Source organism: Carcharhinus amblyrhynchos, chromosome 2 (assembly GCF_965287045.1).
Source record: "Carcharhinus amblyrhynchos chromosome 2, sCarAmb.v2.hapA, whole genome shotgun sequence".
Classification (NCBI taxonomy): Eukaryota; Metazoa; Chordata; class Chondrichthyes; order Carcharhiniformes; family Carcharhinidae; genus Carcharhinus; species Carcharhinus amblyrhynchos.
Window position 1 is genome coordinate 139,556,223 of NC_137325.1, and position 23,638 is coordinate 139,579,860.

A 23,638-nucleotide genomic window follows, 5' to 3' on the forward strand; every position below is an offset into this window, starting at 1 on the left:
ACACTGGCAGAATGTGCCGACTCCGTACAGGCGGTGACCCAAGCTGGAATTGAACCCGGCTCCCTGGCGTTGTAAGGCAGCAGTGCCAACCACTGTGCCGCTGTGCCTCCCTTGGATGTGAGGGAGGTGCAGAGGAGATTCACCAGGATGCTGCCTGGGATGGAATGTTTAAGATATAAAGAGAGGTTGGATAGGCCCAGATTGTTATTGTTGGAGCAGAGAAGACTGGTCGAGGGTGTACAAGATTATGAGAGACATGGACAGAGTGGATAAGGAGCAGCTGTTCCCCTTAGTTAAAGGATTAGTTATGAGGGGCAGGAGGTTCAGGGGGGATGTGAGGAAAAGCTTTTTTACCCAGAGGGTAAATGCGCTGCCTGGGTGGTGGAAAGTTCCGCCCTTTGCATTATGCTTCAGGTTGGTGGGGAAGGGTTGGTGGAGTGTTTTTATCACTGGACTAGTCATCCAGAGTAATCTAGGGCATTAGCTATGAGGAGAGATTGAATAAACTGAGATTGTTCTCCATAGAAAGACAGAAGCTGAGGGGCGATCCAATAGAAGTTTATGAGGGCCATGGATAGGACGAACAGTTGGGAGAATTTCCTCAGGGTAGGAATGACAATTACAAGAGAACACAAATTCAAGATAAGGGGGGAAAGGTTCAGAGGAGATGTGCGGGGAAATTTTTACACAGAGGTTGGTGGAGGGACTGTCAGGTGAGGTGGTTGAGGCAGACACATTAACCACATTTAAGACTTCTCTGGATAGAGACATGAATAGGCAGGGAATAGAGGGATACAGGCGGTCTAGATAGAACGATGTGATCGACATAGGCTTGGAAGGCCAAAGGGCCTGTTCCTCTGCCGTACAGTTCTTAGTTCTTTGTTTTGTTATATTTCTCTGGGGAATGGGCTTTGAATCCCACCACAGCAGATGGTAAAATTTCAACTCAATAGAACATCTATTAAAAGTTTACTGATGATTTGGATGAGAATATAGGGGGCATGGTTAGTAAGTTTGTAGACGACACCAATATTGGTGGCATAGTGGAGGAAAGTTATCTCCAACTGCAATGGGATCTTGGTCAATTGGGCCAGTGGGCTGACAAGTGGCAGATGGAGTTTAATTTAAACAAATGCGAGGTGATGTATTTTTGTAGACTGAACCAGGGCAGGACTTACTCAGTTAACGGTGGGGCGTTGGGGAGAGTTACAGAACAAAAAGATCTAGGGGTACATGTTCATAGCTCCTTGAAAGTGGAGTCACAGATCGACAGAGTGGTGAAGAAGGCATTCAGCATGCTTGGTTACATCGGTCAGAACATTGAATACAGCAGTTGGGATGTCTTGTTAAAGTTGTACAAGACATTGTTAAGGCCACACTTGGAATACTGTTTGCAATTCTGGTCACCCTATTACAGAAAGGTTATTATTAAACTAGAAAGAGTGCAGAAAAGATTTACTAGGATGCTACCGGCACTTGATGGTTTGAGTTATAAGGAGAGGTTGGATAGACTGGGATTTTTTTCTCTGGAGTGTAGAGACTGAGGGGTGATCTTATAGAAGCCTATAAAATAATGGGAGGCACAGATCAGCTAGATAGTCAATATCTTTTCCCAAAGGTAGGGGGGTCTAAAACTACAGGTCATAGGTTTACAGTGAGAGGGGAGAGATACAAAAGTGTCCAGAGGGGCAATTTTTTCACATAGAGGGTGGTGAGTGTCTGGAACAAGCTGCCAGAGGTAGTAGTAGAGGCAGGTACAATTTTATCTTTTAAAAAGCATTTAGACAGTTATTTGGGTACGATGGGTATAGAGGGATATGGGCTAAGTGCGGGCAATTGGGATTAGCTTAGGGGTTTTAAACAAAAATAATAAGGGCAGCATGGACAAGTTGGGCTGAAGGGCCTGTTTCCATGCTGTAAACCTCTATGACTCAATGACCATGAAACCGTTGTCAATTGATATAATAACCTCTCTCTGTCACTAATATCCTTTAGGAAAGGTAATCTTGTCCTTACCTGGCCTGGCCTACACATAACTCCAGAGCCACAGCAATGTGGTTTATTCTCCAATTCTGTCTGAAATGGCCTCGCGAGCCCTGCGGTTATATTCAAGGGCTACGAAGAAAACACAAAGGAATGAAACCGATCGGTTCTCCCAACGTTGGCTCAGGCCCTGGAAACGACAGAGGAAAACCCAGCCCTGTCGACCCTGCAATATCCTCACTTACATCTGGGGACTTGTGTCAAAATTGGGAGATCAGTATTGTAGACTCATTGAGCAACAGCCTGACATAGTCACTGAATCCGAAAGTGTCCCTGACACCACCATCACCATTCCTGGGTAAGTCCAGCCTCACCGGCACAGTGGGAGCAGTTCAGATGAGGGTTACTAGATTGATTGATCGCAAACAATGATGAGACAGAGTACAGGAATGAGGTAGAGAATCTGGTGAACTGGTACAACAACAATAATCTCTCCCTCAGTGTCAACAAAACGATGGAGATTGTCATCGACTTCAGGAAGCTAAGAAATAACACGAGTTGTGGATAAAAGGGGAACCAGTGGATGTACTGACCTTAACTTTCCAGAAAGCATTTGATGAAGTGGCACATTAAAGGTCGCCACAGAAAATAAAAGCTCATGGTGTAGAGGGTAGCATATAAGAACATCAGAAATAGGAGCAGGAGTAGGCCATCTAGCCCTTCGAGCACAGATGGAAGATTGGCTCTCTAATGAAAGACAAAGAGTAGGCATAAATAAGTCATTTTCTGGATGGTAAGATGTAAAAAAGTAGTGAGCTACAGCGATCAGTGCTAGAATCTCAACTTTTAACAATATTTGCCTATGGTGAAGCTATAGCCACTTTCAAAAAGGGAGCGATGTAGTCCTGAACTGGATTCAAACCTGATTCTTAAATTCATAAATGGGGTATGCACTTCACTGGCTAATCCAGCATTTATTGCCCATCCCTAATTGCCCTTGAAAAGGAGGTGGTGAGCTGCTTTCTTGACCCGTCACAGATCTAGGATTTTGACCCAGTGACAGTGAAGGAACGGTGACATATTTCCAAGTCAGGGCGGTGAGGGTAAACGTTCAAAGGTGGTGGGCGAAATACTGATCAACCCGGGGCTGCTTTGTCCTGGACGGTGTCGAGCTTCTTGAGTGTTGTTGGAGCTGCACCCATCCAGGTAAGTGGGGAGTATTCCATCACACTCCTGACTTGTGCCTTGTAGATGGTGGACAGGCTTTGGGGAGTCAAGAGGTGAGCTACTCACTGCAGGATTCCCAACATTGCAACTGCTATTGTAGCCACACCGTTTATGTGACTGGTCCAGTTTAGTTTCTGGTCAGTGGTAATCCCAGGATGTTGATGGTGGGAGTTTCAGTGATGGTAATGCTATTGAATGACAAGGGGCAATGGTTAGATTTACAACACAGAAAGACAAAGATGTAAGGTGATTTGATTTGATTGGATTTATTATTGTCACATGTATTAACATACAGTGAAAAGTATTGTTTCTTGCATGCTAAACAGATAAAGCATACCGTTCACAGAGAAGGAAAGGAGAGAGTGCAGAATGTAGTGTTACAGTCATAGCTAGGGTGTAGAGAAAAATCAACTTAATGCGAGGTAGGTCCATTCAAAAGTCTGATGGCAGCAGGGAAGAAGCTGTTCTTGAGTCGGTTGGTACGTGACCTCAGACTTTTGTATCTTTTTCCCGACAGAAGAAGGTGGAAGAGAGAATGTCCGGGGTGCGTGGGGTCCTTAATTATACTGGCTGCTTTACCGAGGCAGTGGGAAGTGTAGACAGAGTCAATGGACGGGAGGCTGGTTTGCTTGATGAACTGGGCTAGTTTCAGTACTCTTTGTAGTTCCTTGCGGTCTTGGGCAGAGCAGGAGCCCATACCAAGCAGTGGTACAATCAATAAGAATGCTTTCTATGGTGCAGCTGTAAAAGTTGGTGAGAGTCGTAGCGGACAAAGTGGGTGTGAGGGGAGGGGGGGATTCGACAGGAATCCGGAATTTGGTTTTACGTTAGCGTGAATGTTCTGTGGGATACTTTGATGGTGCCGCCCAATGTGGATTGGGAAACCTGCTGGAGGGTAGCATGAAACTGATTTGCATCCCACTAATGGGATACAGATGAAGGTCCAACTGGATTCGAGCCAATTATCTGCAATGCCAGTGGGCAAACACCTTGGAACTATCTTGTTCTTTGTTCTAAGTCAAAGTTGGGTCTCACCTGGACAATATCTGGGGCAGCTCCGGAGTTGGGGATGGAAGTTGCCAGCCATACTGGACCCCGGAACACCACAGCAGTGGGCAAGGAGAGCAGTTGCAGGTGGACCATCCAGATTCAGCGTCATTGAGGGTGGTCCATCTTCCAGCTCCTGAGCACCCCTGGAGATCCCATCTGGACTTTCTTGGATGGCCCATCCTCTCTTGTCAACACCCAGTGAGGTTGGAACTGAAAGAAATGGCCTGGTTCTCCAGCAGCCTCAGCACATTCTTGGCCCCAGCCCCACAGGGACCTGTCCCAAACGGGAGAACTCCGCCCATTGACCCAAAGCCCCCACCCTCATTCACGGCTGGGATTTTTCAGTGCCGCTGGGAGCGAATGGAGTTTTGGCTGGAATTCCAAATTTTCTCTGTTCACTCACAACGGGACCCATCGCAGACAGGATCTGAGGATCCTACCCATCAAACATATGGAGAAGCGATGGCCTGGTGGTATTATCGCTCGGCTATTAATCCAGAAACTCAGCTAATGTTCTGGGGACCCGGGTTCAAATCCCACCACGGCAGATGGTGGAATTTGAATTCAATAAAATATATCTGTAATTAGGAATCTACTGGTGACCATGAAACCATTGTCGATTGTCGGAAAAACCTAAGGGGTGGACCAGGGACAGGTGTGTAGTGGGTGGGGGGTGGACCATGGACAGGTGTGTAGTGGGTGAGGGGGGTGGACCATGGACAGGTGTGTAGTGGGTGAGGGGGTGGACCAGGGACAGGTGTGTAGTGGGTGAGGGGTGGACCAGGGACAGGTGTGTAGTGGGTGAGGGGGGTGGACCATGGACAGGTGTGTAGTGGGTGAGGGGTGGACCAGGGACAGGTGTGTAGTGGGTGGGGGGTGGTCCATGGACAGGTGTGTAGTGGGTGAGGGGTGGACCAGGGACAGGTGTGTAGTGGGTGAGGGGGTGGACCAGGGACAGGTGTGTAGTGGGTGAGGGGGGTAGTCCATGGACAGGTGTGTAGTGGGTGAGGGGTGGACCATGGACAGGTGTGTAGTGGGTGGGGGGTGGTCCATGGACAGGTGTGTAGTGGGTGAGGGGGTGGACCAGGGACAGGTGTGTAGTGGGTGAGGGGGTGGACCAGGGACAGGTGTGTAGTGGGTGAGGGGTGGACCAGGGACAGGTGTGTAGTGGGTGAGGGGGTGGACCAGGGACAGGTGTGTAGTGGGTGAGGGGGGTAGTCCATGGACAGGTGTGTAGTGGGTGAGGGGGGTAGTCCATGGACAGGTGTGTAGTGGGTGAGGGGTGGACCATGGACAGGTGTGTAGTGGGTGAGGGGGGTGGTCCATGGACAGGTGTGTAGTGGGTGAGGGGTGGACCATGGACAGGTGTGTAGTGGGTGAGGGGTGGACCATGGACAGGTGTGTAGTGGGTGAGGGGTGGACCATGGACAGGTGTGTAGTGGGTGAGGGGGGTGGACCAGGGACAGGTGTGTAGTGGGTGAGGGGGGTGGACCAGGGACAGGGGTGTAGTGGGTGAGGGGGTGGACCAGGGACAGGTGTGTAGTGGGTGAGGGGTGGACCATGGACAGGTGTGTAGTGGGTGAGGGGGTGGACCATGGACAGGTGTGTAGTGGGTGGGGGGTGGACCATGGACAGGTGTGTAGTGGGTGAGGGGTGGACCAGGGACAGGTGTGTAGTGAGTGAGGGGGTGGACCAGGGACAGGTGTGTAGTGGGTGAGGGGTGGACCAGGGACAGGTGTGTAGTGGGTGAGGGGGTGGACCATGGACAGGTGTGTAGTGGGTGAGGGGGTGGACCATGGACAGGTGTGTAGTGGGTGAGGGGTGGACCAGGGACAGGTGTGTAGTGAGTGAGGGGGTGGACCATGGACAGGTGTGTAGTGGGTGAGGGGTGGACCAGGGACAGGTGTGTAGTGGGTGAGGGGGTGGACCATGGACAGGTGTGTAGTGAGTGAGGGGGTGGACCATGGACAGGTGTGTAGTGGGTGAGGGGGTGGACCATGGACAGGTGTGTAGTGGGTGAGGGGTGGACCAGGGACAGGTGTGTAGTGGGTGAGGGGGTGGACCATGGACAGGTGTGTAGTGAGTGAGGGGGTGGACCATGGACAGGTGTGTAGTGGGTGAGGGGTGGACCATGGACAGGTGTGTAGTGGGTGAGGGGGTGGACCAGGGACAGGTGTGTAGTGGGTGAGGGGTGGACCATGGACAGGTGTGTAGTGGGTGAGGGGGTGGACCAGGGACAGGTGTGTAGTGGGTGAGGGGGTGGACCAGGGACAGGTGTGTAGTGGGTGAGGGGGTGGACCAGGGACAGGTGTGTAGTGGGTGGGGGGTGGACCAGGGACAGGTGTGTAGTGGGTGAGGGGGTGGACCAGGGACAGGTGTGTAGTGGGTGAGGGGGTGGACCAGGGACAGGTGTGTAGTGGGTGGGGGGTGGACCAGGGACAGGTGTGTAGTGGGTGAGGGGGTGGACCAGGGACAGGTGTGTAGTGGGTGAGGGGGTGGACCAGGGACAGGTGTGTAGTGGGTGAGGGGGTGGACCAGGGACAGGTGTGTAGTGGGTGAGGGGGTGGACCAGGGACAGGTGTGTAGTGGGTGAGGGGGTGGACCAGGGACAGGTGTGTAGTGAGTGAGGGGGTGGACCAGGGACAGGTGTGTAGTGGGTGAGGGGGTGGACCAGGGACAGGTGTGTAGTGGGTGAGGGGGTGGACCAGGGACAGGTGTGTAGTGAGTGAGGGGGTGGACCAGGGACAGGTGTGTAGTGGGCGAGGGGGTGGACCAGGGACAGGTGTGTAGTGGGTGAGGGGGTGGACCAGGGACAGGGGTGTAGTGGGTGAGGGGGTGGACCAGGGACAGGTGTGTAGTGGGTGGGGGGTGGACCAGGGACAGGTGTGTAGTGGGTGAGGGGTGGACCAGGGACAGGTGTGTAGTGGGTGGGGGGGTGGACCAGGGACAGGTGTGTAGTGGGTGAGGGGTGGACCAGGGACAGGTGTGTAGTGGGTGAGGGGGTGGACCATGGACAGGTGTGTAGTGGGTGAGGGGGTGGACCAGGGACAGGTGTGTAGTGGGTGAGGGGGTGGACCAGGGACAGGTGTGTAGTGGGTGAGGGGGTGGACCAGGGACAGGTGTGTAGTGGGTGAGGGGGGTGGACCAGGGACAGGTGTGTAGTGGGTGAGGGGGGTGGACCAGGGACAGGTGTGTAGTGGGTGAGGGGGGTGGACCATGGACAGGTGTGTAGTGGGTGAGGGGGTGGACCAGGGACAGGTGTGTAGTGGGTGAGGGGGTGGACCAGGGACAGGTGTGTAGTGGGTGAGGGGGTGGACCAGGGACAGGTGTGTAGTGGGTGAGGGGGGTGGACCAGGGACAGGTGTGTAGTGGGTGAGGGGTGGTCCGCTGACCTTGGGTGAATGTGGCAGAAAGTCCCGCACAAACTATAAGCACAGCACAGATCGAGACAGACTGCTGCCTGTCCCATCACCCTGACACTGAGATCCTCAACAAGCTCCTGTCTGTCACAGAATAATCATATCCTCCCCGCATCAGCGCCGTTGCCACGCAGCGAGTTGGAGGTAAAGTCTGAATTCATAAAGCATCTATTTTCTCTTTTTGTCTGAATGAAAGAATTAGCTTTTCAGTATTCTCTCTCTCTCTCTCAGTGAAAGAAAGCCCTCAGTCTCACTTATCCAGGTGTCCCTGGAGAGTGAAAGGGCCTGAGCTGTTATGTTTATTGTCACACTGGAAGGTGAATCGTGCTTGCTCAGTTATGGAAGGTGAACACGACGCGATCACACATAAAGCTTTGCATTAGCTCATATTCGCTGCTCACTTTAATTATGGAGCAGTCTCCGGCCAACTCTCTCCCGGGTAGACAGTATCTCCAGGGCTGTTTTGCGAGCACCTTATTCATGTCACAAGTAGGCTTCCATTAACACTGCTATGACGTTATGGGCACTGCTATGCGGTGACACAGTGGTTAGCATTGCTGCCTCATAGAACCAGAGACCCAGGTTTGATTCCCGGGGCTTGGGTCACAGTCTATGTGGAGTCTGCGCGTTCTCCACGTGTCTGCATGGGTTTTTTCCGGGTGTTTCCTCCCACAGTCCAAAGATGTGCAAATTCGATGAATTGGCCACGCTAAAATTGCCAATTAGTGTGTCCCAGGATACATAGGTTAGAGAGATCAGTGGGGTACATATGTGGGGTTATGGGCGTAGGGCCTGGGTGGGATTGTGGTCAGTGCAGGCCCGATGGGCCGAATGGCCTCATTCTGCACTGTAGAGATTCTATGTTTCTAAGTTACTGTGAAAATCCCCTAGTCACCACACTGCGGTGCCTGTCCGGGTACGCTGAGGGAGAATTTAGCACGGCCAATGCCCCTAACCAGCACGTCTTTCAGACTGTGGGAGGAAACCGGAGCACCCGGAGTAAACCCATGCAGACACGGGGAGAATGTGCAGACTCCTCACAGACAGTGACCCGAGCCGGGATCGAACCTGGGTCCCTGGCGCTGTGAGCGCTGTGAGTGCTCACCCCATCAATTGAACACAGGAATGGAGCACAGTACCCAAAGGGGTTAACAATCAGCTTGGAATTAGGTTGTGCAAAACATCGATTAAACTGAGGAAAAGGCAGAAATCTGTGCATCGCGTTGAGAGCGTTTGGGGTTTGTATTGGATTGAGTTGAAGGTAGGATTCAGCTGGCCAGCTCGCGTGGCCCCTTCAGTCAACCTGCACATTCTCCCTCTTCACCCAGCCAGGAACCAAGATCACGACTTGAGGGTCAGCTGAACAGAGCCTTGATCTAAGCCAGTGCTGGGCCTCTCGGCTAATCTGATAGAGAAAGAGGGATGGAGCAGGGAAGGACAGATGCTCAAACACCGTAGCCTTGGCAACGGGTGGGGGGGGGGGTGGTGACAAAAATGTCACAGAGGTCAAAGGGGAGCTTTGCCACGGTGCATAAACTTCCAGCCCATGAGAGCCACCTAAGCAAATGGGGGCAGGCCGCTGCTTGTTTGGTTAGTGCTAACTAGCCGGGAAGTCACAAGATACAGGAACTATCCCCTGCCAAAGGAGTGGTTTGCAGGGTCTGTAATGAGGGTGTTAACTGAGGCTCAGATCTTAATTGGATTCCAGAGGTCCTTCAGGGTGTGGAATACATTCCCGTAACTTCCTTACAGTTCAAAATAAGTACCTTGCAACGAACAAGGAGGGCCCGATTCGTATCAGAGTGAGGCAGAAGCTTGAGTCGGGTGCTCAGTCACAAAAAATGATCCCAAACGCCTCCCTCTACCTCTCTCTCGCTTTCATCTCCAAGATAACTCAGGGAAGCAGATCTTACAAAGAATTACAACATGCTGCACCTAAGTCAAAAGCACTGACAGACCAGGTTTTATCACAGGAGGAGGTCTCGGCTGAAAGGTCAGCTAGCGGCAGCTGAGCCAGAGGAAGGCACATTCAGCTGATCGCACCCAGGAGGGGGGGAGAGAGGTCCTGTGTTACGGGGTGGGATCAAGCTGTGCAGTGGGTGGGTCAGGGAAGGGTAGCCGGTAGGAGTTTGGGTCGGGGGTGGGAGTCGTCTCAGCAAGCAAGATCCAGAGAGATTTTAACTAATAGTCATAGAACCATCGGCTGGAATTTCACCATTCTGCCTGCCACGGGAATCGGAGCGGGTGAGGGGTGGACCACGGAAAGGCCCATTTACCTTGGGCGGGATTTTATGGTTTCAGGACGAGCAAGGCTGTAAAATCTCACCCATTGAATCCTACAGTGCAGAATGAGGCCATTCAGCCCATCGTGTCTGCATTTAACCTCTGACAGAGCACCCTCCCCCAGCCCTGTCCCCATAATCCCATACATTTACCCTGTCAATTCCCCAACTAAGAGACTATCTAGCGTGTCCAATCATCTTAACCCACACATCGTTGGAGTGAGGGAGGGAACCAGAGCACCCAGAGGAAACCCACGCAGAACAGAGTGCTGTGATGTCCTGGAAGCACCATATCCTGGTATTGTATTTATTTATTAGTGTCGCAAGTCGGCTTACATTAACACTGCAATGAAGTTACTGGGAAAATCCCTTAGTCCTCACTCCCCGGCACCTGTTGGGGTACACTGAGGGAGAATTTAGCACGGCCAATGCACTTAACCAGCATGTCTTCGGACTGCGGGAGGAAACCGGAGCGCCCAGAGGAAACCCACGCAGACACGGGGAGAATGCGCAGACTCTGCACAGACAGTGACCCAAGCCAGGAATCGAACTCAAAAATCAAAATCTAATTCAATCAAAGTATGCCTTTTAATTTTTTCGCCGATAATCCAGCAAGGGTATCTCTGAAAACAGAATTGGACAGCGTTAAACATAGAAAGTAGAAGCAGGAGGAGGCCATTCGGCCCTTCCAGCCTGCTCCACCATTCATTTTGATCATTGCTAATCATCAAATTCAATATCCTGATCCCCCCCTTTTCCCCCATATCCCTTGATCCCTTTAGCCCCAAAACAGCCAATTAAACAAATACTAAAAGTGAGGGCACTTTGCAGGACCTTTGATTTAATCTGATTTATTATTGTCACATGTATTTACATAGAGTGAGAAGTATTGTTTCTTGCGCACTATACAGACAAAACATACCATTCATAGAGAAGGAAAGGAGAGAGTGCAGAATGTAGTGTTACAGTCATAGCTTGGGTGTAGAGAAAGATCAACTTAATGTTCATTCAACAGTCTGATAGCAGCAGGGAAGAAGATATTCTTGAGCCGATTGGTACATGAACTCAGACTTTTGTATCTTTTTCCCGACAGAAGAAGGTGGAAGAGAGAATGTCCGGGGTCAGGGGGGTGTGTGGGGTCCTTAATTATGCTGGCTGCTTTTCCAAGGCAGTGGAAGGTGTAGACAGAGTCAATGGATGGGAGGCTGGTTTGAGTGATGGATTGGGTTCATTCACAACTCTTTTGTAGTTCCTTGCGGTCTTGGGCAGAGCAGGAGCCCATACCAAGCTGTGATACAACCAGAACGAATGCTTTCTATGGTGCATCTGTAAAAGTTGGCGAGAGTCGTGGCCGACGTGTCAAATTTCCTTAGTCTTCTGAGAAAGTAGAGGCATCTATAGTGTCGGTGTGGGGGGGACCAAGACAAATTGTTGATGATCTGGACACCCAAAAACTTTGAAGCTCTCGACCATTTCCACTTCAGCCCCGTTGATGTAGTACAAGGATAGACAGTGCACCAAATTTACTGATCTGATGGAATTAAACATGTATTTGTTGTTTGTTTTGCCTCCACACAGGGAGATAACACAGCCTCAGTAGCAGCAAATTCAATCAAGCTCTCATCCCTGAGGAAACGGATTACTCCTTTTAAACACAAGATGGCCAACTGCTCGAGTGGCGTTAGCGCCACTTAAATAATTACAGCTGGCCTTTGAAGAGCTTGTGTTGTTTTAGCGCAGAGGCTTGGCTTGATGTTCTGTTGCTTTTTGCTTTCAGTGGAACCCTGGCCACTTTTTGCCCGTTACGTTACTTTAACATCTCTCCAGTTCACTGCCAGATATCTCCATCGATATCCCTTCAATCGCGGTGCAGATTGCCAGGGTATGATTATCCAGATTGCCCTACGCTGGGGGAGGACGGCTGCTGCACACTTGCCATCGACTGGGGTGGGTTTTCCCCGAGACTAATGCAACAATTAGAGTAATTAGCAGCACTGGGTCAGATCCACGTGGAGTTAAACACAGCTTCAACGCAACCAAAACCAAAACATGAATGAAGATAATTCATTTGAAGAGGCCAGGCTGTTTCTCACAAACGTTTTGACTCCCTGTCTCAAAGCGATGCATTTATTATATAGAAACAGAAAATAGGAGCAGGAGGAGGCCATTTGGCCCTTCGAGCCTTCTCTGCCATTCATCACAATTGTGGCTGATTGTCCAACTCAATAGCCTAATCCTGCTTTCTTCCCTTAACCTTTGATCCCATTCGCCCCAAGTGCTATATCCAGCTGCCTCTTGAATACTTTCAATGTTTTGGCATCAACTACTTCCTGTGGTAATAAATTCCATAGGCTCACCACTCTTTGGGTGAAGAAATGTCTCCTCATCTCCATCCTAAATGGTCTACCCCGAATCCTCAGACTGTGACCCCCGGTTCTGGACTCCCCCACCATCGGGAACATCCTCTCTGCATCTACCCTGTCTAGACATGTTAGAATTTTATAAATTTCTATGAGATCCCCCCTCGTTCATCTGAAGTACGGCAAAAACAATCCTAACCTAGTCAATCTCTCCTCATACATCAGTCCCGTCATCCCTGGAATCAGCCTGGTAAACCTTCACTGCACTCCCTCCAGAGCACTGACTTCAATCAGGCCATTGAGGTTGGCCTATTGGAATATGAACTGCCTGAATAAGGAGTCAATTGGCAGGCCAATCAGGGAGTCTTTCCCTTGTATTTAACTGGGTGTGTCAGTTCCTCTGGCACTCCTGAAGATAGATTACTGACTGATAGCACTCTGTACCGCTATCGGAATTGTAAATAAAGGGATTTTGGGGAAGGGACTTCTTCCTCTGAAGACTTATTACAGTATTCACACCTCCGACTGTGTTACAATGATGTGTGGGCTTAGGTATCTTGCACGAATGCAACAATTTTCTTTCATTTCAAGGGGGTGGGGTTTGACTGGCAGCAAGCCAGATTGTCATTTTCAAAGTTTAATATTAAATAAGCCCTTTAGTTACAAGGGTGGGGAGGGGGAGATGGTTGCATAGTTTTGAATGGTTTAATGGGGTGGCACGGTGGCACAGTGGTTAGCGTTCCTGCCTCACAGCGCCAGGGACCTGGGTTCGATTCCTGGCTTGGGTCACTGTCTGCAAGGAGTCTGTACATTCTCCCCATGTCTGCGTGAGTTTCCTCCAGGTGCTCCCGTTTCCTCCCACAATCCAAAGTTGTGCAGGTTAGGTTGATTGGACATGCTAAATGAACCCTTTGTGTTCCAGGGTCTGTATGTTAGAGGGATTAGCGGGGCAAATATGTGGGCTTTTGGGAATAGGGCCTTGATGGGATTGTGGTCGGTGCAGACTTGATGGGCCAAATGGCCTCCTTCTACATTGTGAGGTTCTGTGATTCTATGAAAAAGCATTTAAACAGTTACATGGGTAAGATGGGGATAGAGGAATGTGGGCAATTGGGACTAGCGTAATGTAAAAACTGGGTGGCATGGAAAATTTGGGCTGGAGGATCTGTTTCCATGCTGCAAACCTCTATGACTCTAAAAGAGTATTTATCAAGATGCACATCTTTAGATGGATAGATCCATTTGAGTCTTCCACAGAGGACTGCACACAAGAAGCAGAGCGACTTGGTATTACTTCCAAGTGAATGAAATGAGGGGGATGGGAGGGGTTGATGTGCAAGCCCTGTGGAATGCGTGTGGAACCCAAATTTATAACCTGACTCTCAGTCTCACACCCCCAAGCTCGCCTGACTCCTGATCATTCACTCAGCTATTGGAATTGGTGAAGTTACATTTCCAGCCTGAACCATCAGTTCTACTCCAGAGATTCAGGTTGAATTTGAGAGGGCGAGCCCCAGGCAATAGGATTGTGACTTACGTCAAAAAACAAAGAAACAGGAACAGGTCCTTCGGCCCTCCAAGCCTGTGCCGATCATTCTATCTATCTAGACCAACTGGATATATCCTGCTATTCCCCGTTTGTTCATATGTCTATCCCCCTTATAATTGTCATTTCTGCCCTGGGAAAAAGCTTCCAACTGTTCACCCTATCTACACCCCTCATAATTTTATAAATGTCTATTGGGTCACCCCCTCAGCCTCAGTCCTTCCAGGGAGAACAATCCCACTTTATTCGATCTCTCCTCATAGCTAATACCCTCCATACAAGGCAACATCCTGGTAAACTTTTTCTGTACGCTCTCCAAAGCCTCCACGTCCTCCTGGTAATGTGGTGACCAGAATTGGCCACGGTATTCCAAGTGTGGCTAAACCAACAATTTATGTAACTGTAACATAATTTGCCAACTTTTATACTCGATGCTCCATCTGATGAAGGCAAACATGCCATATGCTTTCTTCACCACCTTTTCCACCTGCGCTGACACTTCTAAGGATCTGTGACCTGTACTCCCAGATCTGTGTGTCTGTGCTCCTAATGGTTCCGCCATTTATTTTACAGCTCCCACCTGAATTGGATCTACAGAAATGCATCACCTCGCATTTGTCTGGATTAAATTCCACCTGCCATTTCTCCGCCCAATTTTCCAGCTTATCAATATCCTGCTGTATTCTCGGACAATCTTCATTACTATCCACAACTCTGCCAATCTTAGTATCGTCTGCAAACTTGCTAATCAGACCAGCTACCAGTCCTTTTCCCAAGTTATTTATAAACATTACAAACAGCAGAGGTCCCAGCACTGATCCCTGCAGAACACCACTAGTTACAGACCTCTAATCAGAAAAACACCCTTCCATTACCCTCTGTCTTCTACGGCCATGCAGTTCTGAATCCATCTAGCTAGTTCTCCCCTGATCATGTGAGATTTAATTTTTTGCACCAGCTTTGTCAAATGCCTTTTCTATGGAGACAACATCCATAGCTCTTCCCTCATCAACCATTCTAGTCACCTCCTCAAAAAACTCAATTAAATTAGTGAGACATGACCTCCCACATACAAAACTGTGCTGTCTGTTGCTAACAAAACCATTCATTCCAAATGTGTATAGATCCTATTCCTAAGAATCTTCTCCAACAGTTTCTCTATCACTGATGTCAAGCTCACTGGCCTATAATTACCCAGGTTATCCTTGCTACCCTTCTTAAATAACAACATTGGCTACCTTCCAATCCTCTGGCACCTCACCAGTAAGAAGTCTCACAACATTAGGTTAAAGTCCAACAGGTTTTTCTGGCAGCACGAGCTTTCGGAGTCTTGCTCTTTCATCAAGTGAGTGAGGATTGTGTTCACAAACAGGGCACATATAGACACAAATTCAATTTACAAGATAATGGTTGGAATGCGAGTCTTTACAGGTCATCAAGTCTTTACAGGGTGGAGAGAGGGTTAAGCACAGGTTAAAGAGGTGTGAATTGTCTCCAGCTAGGACAGTTTGTGAGATTTTGCAAGTCCAGGCAAGTCACGGGGGTTACAAATAGTGTGACATGAACCCAAGATCCTGGTTGAGGCCGTCCTCACGTGTGCGGAACTTGGCTATCAGTTTCTGCTCAGCGACTCTGCGCTGTCATGTGTTGTGACGGCCGCCTTGGAGAACGCCGGCATCTCCACATCATGCTCACCTCACCAATGGTCAATGAAGAAACAAAGATTTCTATTAGAGGCCCCAGCAGTTTCGTCTCTTGTCTCCCTCAGTAATCTGGGAAAGATACCATCTGGCCCTGGGGATTTGTCAACCTTAATGATTTTTAACTCACGTAACACTTTCTCTCTTGTAATGGTGGCTTGTTCTAAAGGGTTTACATACCCCTCCAAGACACCATCAATCAACCTGTCCCTCTCCTTTGTGAATATCAATGCAAAGTACTCATTAAATATTTAATTCACTTCCTTTGGTTCTGCGCATAGTTTCCCTCCTTTGTCCTTAAGTGGACCAACTTTTTCTCTAACTACCTTCTTGTTCCTAACATATGCACTGTGGGAGGAAACTGGAGCACCCGAAGGAAACCCACGCAGGCACGGGGAGCAAACGCAGACTCCACACGGTGACACAAGCGAAGAATTGACCCTGGGTCCCTGGCGCTGTGAGGCAGCAGTGCTAACCACTGTGCCACTCTGCCACTCCAAGTAATGCCCGAGGAATACACATGCACAACACAAAGGGGGAAATAAACATGGATGAAAGCATGGATAAAAACATGTGCTGCTTTTGACGGTAACCCAGTGAATCAACAGGGTGGTCAATTATCGGAACTCTCTGCCACTTGTTAATGTATCTCTTCAGTAGCACCTTATATCGATAAATAAATGGGCCACCGCGAGATGGGCTTTATTTTTACGGAATTTATGAATAAAACCTAATTATACACTCATCAAAACAAACGTTAAACTGAAACGCGCTGTAATACAAGGGTGACTGCACAGTCTGCTGGAATGAGCTGGGAGACAGTGGCAGTAAATGGCACAGAATTCTGTCACTTTATGAAGCATAAAATGTTGACGAGGATGTTGATAAAACCTCCGCGGTTTGGTACGCTACCTGCCTTTTATATCTTTAGCTGCTGTTTGTGAAGTTTTATATACCCCGTACGACAGGGTCCTCCTGCTGTTTATTATTACAGGAGCGAGGGGGCATTCTGCATCCCCCCACCCCTCTCTCCCCCACCCCCGTCACTCAGTGAGTTTGTTTCCAGTTGTTCTCCTTTCTGCTCTGTCAGTGTTTGGAGGCATCCTTCACACTGAGCTCCTTCCTCTCCAGGTCATTTGCTCACCCACGAGGCCATTTGCCATCCAAGGCGGGGGGGGGGGGTGTCAGCCAGGCCATTTGACTATAAGGGGAAGAACAATGATCCTGTCCCTTGCCGGCCATCCACGCATCTGACTTTTGCTGTAGACTTTTATCCTCGTTTGAGAACATCTATCCGCGCAGCTACACACTCCCTGGAGATGTGGTCACGCACTAAACCCCTTCACCTAAGGTCAGCATCCAAAGGCATAAATATCACCCGGAAAAGCTGGGAATTCTGCAGAGAGTAACTCACCTCCTGACTCCTTGTCCACCATCTACAAGGCACAAGTCAGAGTGTAATGGAATATTCCCCACTCATCTGGATGAGTGCAGCTCCAACAACGCTCGACACCCATCCAGGACAAAACAGCCCGTTTGATTGCCGCCCCTCCCACAAACATTTACCCCCTCCACTACTGATGCCTCTATTTGCCCCGTTTACAAGATAAACAGCAGCAACTCAAGACTCTTCAGGCAACACCCTCTAAACTCACAACCACTACCATCTAGAAGGACAAGGGCAGCAGATACATGGGAACACCATGTATCTGCAAGGCCCCCTCCAAGCCACTCACCATCCTGACTTGGAAACGTATCACCGTTCCTTCAAAGTCCTGGAATTCCCTCCCTCTCAGCAGTGTGGCTGTACCTACACCACACGGACCACAGCGAGTTCAAGTTGGCAGCTCACTAACACATTCTCAAGGGCAGTTTGGGATGAGCAATAAATGTTGGCCTCGCCAATAAATGGGCAACAAGTGCTGGGCTAGCCAGCGACACCCACATCCTATGAAAGAATAATGATGGAAGTTGATAGCAGAGGATGGAGATAAGGAGCTTCTAGACCAACACCTCTAAGCTCAGGTCCTATTGTGTAACAAGATAAGTTTCAGGAATGCATCTCTCTCAGTAACATTATTTACTATTTCCTCACCAATCTTTTCACTGCTGGTGGAAGAAGTTTCAGTTGTTGAAAGGTCTACTTCCAGTGCTAGATTCTCATCTAATACAGAAAGAGATGGGAATGGAGTTCCACTATAGAATTATAGAATCTACAGGCCATTCGGCCCAAACTGTTTCATGCCGACCAAAAAGCCCATCTAAGCTAATCCCATTTACCTGCATTTGGCCCATTTCCCTCTAAACCTTTCCTAGCAATCTATCCGTCCAAATGCCTTTTAAAGGTTGGCATGTTGTCAAATGGGGTGGCACGGTAGCACAGTGGTTAGCACTGCTGCTTCACAGCTCCAGGGTCCCGGGTTCGATTCCCGGCTCAGGTCACTGTCTGTGCGGAGTTTGCACGTTCTTCTCCTGTCTGTGTGGGTTTCCTCCCACATCTCCCAAAGATGTGTGGGTTAGGCTGATTGGCCATGCTAAAATTGCCCCTTAGTATCCCGTGATGCATAGGTTAGAGGGATTGGTGGATTAAAGTATAGGGATGTGGGGGTCGGGACTGGGTGGGATTGTGGTCGGTGCAGACTCGTTGGGCCGAAGGGCCTCTTTCTGCACTGTAGGATTCTATGTCCCTGCGTTCGCCACGTCCTCCGGCAGCTCATTCCATGCACGTACCACTCTCTGTGTAAAAAAGTTTCTTCCCGTTAATTCTTTTCCCTCTTAACTTAAACCTATGCCGTCTAGTTCTCGATGCGCCAACCCTGGGAGAAAGATTGAGTGCATTCACCCCGTCCTCGCCTCTCATGATCTTACACACCTCCTATCAGATCACCTTTCAGTCTCCTACGCTCCAAAGAAAAAAATCTCAGCCTGTCCAATCTCTCCCTATAACTCAATCCCTCAGTCCTGGTAACATCCTTGTAAATCTCATCTGCCCTCTCTCCAGTTTAGTAACATCTTTCCTATAGCAAGGCAACCAAAATTGGACACAATACTCCAGGTGTGGCCTCACCAATGTCCCATACAACTGTAACGTAACTTCCCAACTCCTATACTCAATGCCCTGTCTGATAAAGGCCAGCATGGCAAAAGCTTTCTTCACTGCCCTACTATAGTGGATCGCCATCTTATTTTACGCTGCCCGAAATATTAAGCACTGCTGCCTATATCCAAACCCACTCACCCTGAGAGTGTTGGTGCAATGACACAGAACCTTGTTTGGCCCCAGTTTTCACTGAAACCACCCTGCCGTGGTTTAGTTAAGGATCAATAGGTTATCTATTTTACTGTCCAAGCAGCCAGCCATTATTAAGCTGCCTGTAGGTGTATTCATGATGTGGAGATGCCGGCGTTGGACTGGGATAAACACAGTAAGAAGCCTGGTGTTGTCAGACTTCTTACTGTGGGCGTGTTCAACATGATTCCCCAGTTAAAGGGACAACATAGTGCTATTGTCATCGGACTAATATCCCAACATCCCAGGGTAGCGCTCTGGGGACCCAGATCCTAATCCCACCATGGCAGGTGTTGGAATTTGCATTCATTAAAAATCCGGAATTAAGGATCTACTGATGACAATTAAATTGTCAGAAAAACCCATCTGGTTCACTAATGTCCTTTAGGGAAGGCTAAGTTGATTGGCCATGCTAAATGGACCCGAGTGTCAGGGGACTAGCAGGTTAAATGTGAGGGGATAGGGCCTGGATAGGATTGTGGTCAGCGCCGACTCAATGGGCTGAATGGCCTCCTTCTGCACTGTAGAGATTCTATGATTCTATGAAAATCGTTGTCCTTTTTTGGCCTGGCCTACATGTGACTCCAGAGCCACAGCAATGCGGTTGTCTCTTAACTGTCCTCTGAAATGGATCAACGGGCCACTCAGTTCAAGGGGCAACAAGGGATGGGCAATAAATGCTGGAATTTGCGAGTGACACCCACATCCCACGAACGAATAAGAGAAATCAGAATATCCTGAGAATGTTCGTTAAAGGTGATGACGTACTGTCTGCATCTGCCTCCTAAATTCCATGTAACCTAGCTGATCTAACATGGGGCTGGAGTTTATTGCAGTTTGGAGACGTTTCTCTGAAGGAACTAGGAGTCATAGTTTGAGAATAAGGGCTAAACCTTTTGGAGATTAGGACAGCACGGTGGCACAGTGGTTAGCATTGCTCCTCACAGCACCAGCGACCCGGATTCGATTCCTCGCTTGGGTCACTGTCTGTGCAGAGTTGGCACATTCTCCCTGTGTCTGCGTGGGTTTCCTCCCACATTCCAGAAATATACAGGCTAGGTTGATTGGCCATGCTAAATTGCCCCTTTGTGTCAGGGGGATTAAGACTGTAAATATGAGGGATTACAGAGATGGGACCTGGATGGGATTGTTGTCGGTGCAGGCTCGATGGGCCAAATGGCCTCTTTCTGCAATGTAGATCCTATGATTCTATAAAGGAAAATATTTTTCCTCCAGAGGATGATGAATGTGTGGAAATCACTGCCACAGAATGTAGTGATTTCAAGAAGAAATTGGATATAGCTCTTGGGGCTAAAGGGATCAAGAGATATTGGGGGGGGGGGAGGAGGGGCGATCAGGGTATTGAATTCAATGATCAGCCATGATCTTGGTGATCTTGTACAGATCTGAGGTGATCTTGTACAGAGGTCTATAAAATAACAAAGGGCATAGATAAGGTAGATAGTCAACATCATTTCCCAAAGATAAGGGAGCCTTAAACGAGAAGGCATAGGTTTAAGGTGAGAGGGAGAGATACAAAAGTGTCCAGAGGGACAATTTTTTCACACAGAGGGTGGTAAATGTTTCGAACAAGCTGCCAGAAACAGTAGTAGTGGCGGGTACAATTTTGTCATTTAAAAAGCGTTTCGTCAGTTACGTGGGTAGGATTGGTATAGAAGGATATGGGCCAAATGTGGGCAATTGAGACTTGTTAGTGGCAAAAAGAGGGCCACATGGACAGGTTGGGCTGAAGGGCCTGTTTCCATGCTACGAACCTCTATGACTCTTTGACACTAAACCGTCCCAGGACAGAAACAGCATGGGTTTAGATACCGAGTAAAGATCACTTTCCACTGTCCCTCAAACACTCCCAGGACAGATACACCACAGGGTTGCATCCTGAGTAAAGTTACATCTATGCTGTTTCCCCCATCAAACACTACCAGGACAGGTAAAACACAGAGTTAGCTACATAGTAAAGATCTCTCCACACTATCTCCATCAAACACTCCCAGGACAACTAAAGCATGGGACTAGATAAATTGTAAAGCTCCCTCTACATTGTCCCAAACAAACACTCCCAGTACAGGTGCAGCATGGGATTAGATAGAGAAAAATCTCCCTCTACATTTTCCCCATCAAACGCTCCCAGGACAGATACAGCATGGGGTTAGATACAGATTAATGCTCCATCTACTCTGTCCCTATCAAACAATCCCAGGACAGGTACAGCATGGAGTTAGGTAGAGATTAAAGCTCCATCTACTCTGTCCCTTCAAACACTCCCTGGACAGATTGTGTTAGATACAGATTAATGCAACAACTACACTGTCCCCATCAAACCAGGTATAGCACGGTGTTAGAGAGTAATGCGTCTACTGCACTCTCCCTGACAAACAATCCCAGGACAGGTACAGCATGGAATTAGATACAGATTAAAGCTCCATCTACTCTGTCCCATCAAACACTCCCTGGACAGACTGTGTTAGATACAGATTAATGCAACAACCACACTGTTCCCATCAAACCAGGTATAGCACGGTGTTGGAAAGTAATGCGCCTACTGCCCAACAAACACTCCCAGGACAGGTACAGCACCAGTTTTGATAGACAGTAAAGCCCCCACTAAACTGTTCCCAGGGGGATTGCTAGTGGGACTAGATGGCTTGTGTTAAAAGGAGAGGCTGGATAGACTGGGACTCTTTTCCCTGGAGAATTGGCGGTGATCTTACAAAGCTCAATAAAACAAAGGACGGCATGGATAAATTGGGCCAAAGGGTTTATTTCCATGCTGTAAACCTCTATTACTCTATGACCAAAATGAATGATGAACCAGGCTCAAAGGGCTGAATGGCCTACTCCTGCTTTTAGTTTCTACGTTTCACTCAGCTGATTCCTGGGTGATCCGATGAGGAAAGGTTGAACAGGTTGAGTTATGTTGGCAAGTGTGAGGTGGTCCACTTTGGTAGGAAGAATGGTAGGAAGGACTATTACTTACGTGGCGAAAAACTGCAGCAGGCGACGGTGCAGAGGGACCTCGGGGTCCTTGTGCATGAGTCGCAAAAACCCAGCCTGCAGGTGCAGCAGGTGGTCAGGAAGGCGAATGGGATGCTGGCCTTCATAGCGAGGGGGATTGAATATAAAAGTAGGGAGGTCTTGCTGCAGCTGTATAGGGCATTGGTGAGGCCGCAGCTGGAGTACTGTGTGCAGTTTTGGGCGCCGCACCTGCGCAAGGATATTTTGGCCTTGGAGGGAGTGCAGAGGAGGTTTACTAGGCTGATACCGGAGTTGAGGGGGTTGAGCTATGAGGAGAGGCTGAATAAACTAGGCTTGTACTCGTTAGAGTTTAGAAGAATGAGGGGAGATCTCATTGAGACGTATAAGATGATGAATGGGATGGATAGGATAGAGGTGGAAAGACTCTTCCCGCTCAAAAAAGACAGTAGGACTAGGGGGCACAGCCTCAAGATAAAGGGGGGGCAGTTCAGAACGGAGTTGAGGAGGAACTTCTTCACTCAAAGGGTGGTGAATCTCTGGAATTCTCTGCCCGTTGAAGTGGTGGAGGCTGCCTCGCTAAATATTTTTAAGAAGCGGGTTGATGGGTTTTTGATAAGAGAGGGGATTAAGGGTTATGGGGAGAGGGCGGGAAAGTGGAACTGAGCCACGACAGATCAGCCATGATCTTATTGAATGGCGGGGCAGGCTCGAAGGGCCAGATGGCCTACTCCTGCTCCTATTTCTTATGTTCTTATGTTCTTATGTTCTTATTATCCATTGGAGTTTGGAAGATTGAGGGGTGATCTCATTGAAACATAGAAGGTTCTGTGTGGAGTTGACAGGATGGGTGCTGACAGAAAAACCCATCTGGTTAACTAATGTCCTTTAGGGAAGGTTAGGTTGTGGGAGGATCCAGAACTCAGGAATACAGTTTAAAAAATAAGGGGATTCCCACTGAAGACAGAGAGGAGGAAAATTTCTTTCTCCTTGAAGTTTGTGAGTCTGTGGAAGTCTCTTCCTCAGACAGTGACGGAGGGAGTGCCAATGAAGACTTTTGAGGCAGATCTAGATAGGTTCTTGACAAGCACGGGGGGTGAAAGGTTATTGGGGGACAGGCAGGAATGTGAGGTTGAGTTACAATCAGATCAGCCGTGACTTTATTGTAAGAAGTCTCACAACACCAGGTTAAAATCCAACAGGTTCACTTCGAATCACGAGCTTTCGGAGCGCTGGCCCTTCATCAGTTGAGTGACTTCATCATGACTTTACTGAATGGGACAGCAGACTGGAAGGGCCAAATGGCCTCCTCCTGCTCCTAATTCCTATCTTCATATGCCTGACACCAAGAAAACACAGAGTTTTGACACTAATATATTCCCAAACTTCTTTGGGGAGACAAAACTCCAACATACAGAACTCTGATTTTACAGGCAATTTGACAGAGTGCAGGACAATTTGTTCCCTTCAACGCGATAACTAATTATGTTAATCAGGACAGATGAGCTTCTGGAATTATAGACTATTGCCTAAACATAACTAACGGTTGGGTTGAAATAACTGGTGTTTAACGGCAGAACTAAAGCAGTGAGAATAGCGCAGAGGTCTCGGAAATGGGTTGGGCTCCAGATTAGAGGCAGATGAGTGGGCAGGCAGGGGCTGGGCAAGTGGGGGGGGGGCAGGCAGATGGGTGGGCAGGCAGGTGACAGAGGGTGGGCAGGTGAACTGGTGAGGGGGGGACAGACTAACTATGTGAGCCAGTATAGCTGGGCATTTTGAATTACAGAC